General features: G+C 30.7%; 1 long non-coding RNA gene across 1 annotated transcript in view; it reads left to right on the top strand.

Moving 5' to 3' along the window:
• The first annotated feature begins 483 nt into the window (after positions 1-483).
• LOC145269656 (uncharacterized) overlaps positions 484-2,624 on the top strand; it is a 239,278-nt gene continuing 237,137 nt past the window's right edge. The window contains exon 1 of the long non-coding RNA XR_013865162.1: positions 484-2,272. This is a non-coding gene — a long non-coding RNA (uncharacterized LOC145269656). The remainder of the gene's footprint in view (positions 2,273-2,624) is intronic.

The raw sequence follows: 2,624 nt of genomic DNA on the forward strand, positions 1-2,624 counted from the left end.
AGCGAAATATGTCGTGTAATCGTGCATCTACCCCTCTTTTATATTCATGAAATCTATTTCTTTTTTTAAAACAGCAACAAAAAAATGAAGTGTGTATTCTCATTACGATGTAATGCGTTTGCTATACACCCATTGCAATAGTGCTTCATGCTAAAGCATTAGTCGAATTAGTGCATATATATATATATATATATATATATATATATATATGTTTGTATGTGTGGCTGTGTATGTGTATGTGTGTTTGTGTTCTTTTTTTATACTTACACAGGAAATACGAAGTGTTGATCAAATCCACCTCATCAGAACAACGACATCGGCTTGTCGATGTGAACTACTATATATATATATATATATATATATATATATATATATATATATATATATATATATATATAATATATATACATATATATACATATATATATATATATATATATATATATATATATATATATATATATATATATAAATTGTATGTGATTACTAACATGTAAAAGCATAGAATTGTTCTTTTCGTATTGTTTATCTAATAGTAAGAGCAACATTTCATCTATTAAAACGAAGAAGCAACGCGAACAGACGAGTATAAGCAGACTGAGAAACGTGTATTAAATTCGAAAGGCGACAGTCAGAAAGACTGTCTTCCAGGACGCACACCGTCGCACACGCTCGCATTGTGACGTTCGTAGCATTACATATCGGCAAGTCTCTGTCGCGTATAAGTGCCACTACCGTAACGAATAGTACTATAGACTACTGCCGCCTGTTACTGTTACAACTACTACCAATAGAGAGAAAGCCTTCGACTACAATAACTATTGCTACCACTACCGCCCTTCCTGTAACAACAGCCACCAGCCTCCACAGTTGTGTAGCAGAAGTACCCCTCGTCATATCACTGATACAAGTGAACGCCGTCTACCGACGTTGCGTCCAAAGGTTATTTTATGAGGAACTGGACGTACCACTCCACAATTAAAAAAATACTTAAATGAATACAAAATAAACACGGGAGCTATAGACCCAAAGGAACCCCAAATACGTGATCAAAGCGCTCAAGCTTCGGTAACAAACCGCTCCGCGTACCCCCTCCAAAAGACACTGCGATGTGTGCGATTCAAAAAATGAAGCTCGCTGGGACATCTACCACGATGGTCTACCCTTGGACGCCTGGGCGTGGATATATGTAAACACCTACTATATATCTACATATATACATACAGCTATCTCCCATTGACCAACACGTCTAGCGGTACATACATACATATATACATCTTTTCTTTTCTTCTTTTTTAGATACTGGCATAGTATTATATATATATATATATATATATATATATATATATATATATGTACCCATATATATATATATATATACATGCTGTATGTATACACACAAAATCGTGCATACACAAACACATATACATAACATAAACATATATGCCAAGTGTCAATATGAAGGGAGTTTGTAGATGTATATGTATATATGGTGATAGATATATATTGATCTGATACCGACTGAGTTCGCGTGATTTTTTTTTTTTTTTTTACATTTATTGAATATTTCCACAAAAAAAATAATTATAAGAAAACCTCTGGAATTCATTAGACGTGCCAATTCTAAAAAAAAAAAATAAAATATAAAGGATTAAAAAAATAATTACCAATTATACGATTTGATAAAAAAAAATATCTATATATATACATATATACATGTAAAAAAAAAGAAATATATTGAATCAATCCAATGCTTAATTTTGCGATGTATTATTGGTATTAATTCAGTGCCCCTTTACAGGGTTTCTTGGAATATTATTATTAATTATATTATTATTGTTGTTATTATTACTATACCTACCCTTTGAGTGTTCATACCCCTATGTGTTATAATTTAAAGGATTATTATTATTGATATTATCTTTAATCATAAGCATCGTTATTATTAATTGTTATCATCGTTTCTTCTGGTGAATGTTTGTTGTTGATCTAAGTAGCGTCATTCTTCGAATCACCACCAAAGTACCGTTGGTCGTATGTTGTTCATAGCTGGCAAGCGTCGCTACCGCGAGTGTAGCAAGACGAACGGAGACGAACCACTCGAAAAGCCGAGTCTGTTATGATCTCTTTCATCAAGTCGGTTAATTTAACGGCGTGGAGGACAAGGTCGGTAAAATGTATACACCTTGGATTATGAAAGGAGTACTTACCAACGTTTGGGGTCGAATTTCTCTTTTCTTCGCATATATGCCCCTACTTCAACTCGTAACAGGTAGGTGCAACACCGGTTAAAAAAATTCAATTTTATTTATTTATTTTTTTTAGAAGATACAAAGAACATCAATACAAATATATACATGTAAATATAGACGTTGATTTATATATTTGTAAATAAGTGTTTATATATATATATAATGTTTATATATCACTTTATACAAATGTTTACATATTTACTTGTTTATATTCATATATATTTACATGTTTTTATATAAACATATATGTATATATGATATATGGATATATATATATATATATATATCGCGATATATAAATTTAACATAATATACCTACATTTATATATATATATATATATATATATATATATAAATCTAGGTATATTATGT

The sequence above is a fragment of the Euprymna scolopes genome, chromosome 4, assembly GCF_053919585.1.
Source record: "Euprymna scolopes isolate OS-2025 chromosome 4, ASM5391958v1, whole genome shotgun sequence".
In the NCBI taxonomy this organism is placed as follows: Eukaryota; Metazoa; Mollusca; class Cephalopoda; order Sepiida; family Sepiolidae; genus Euprymna; species Euprymna scolopes.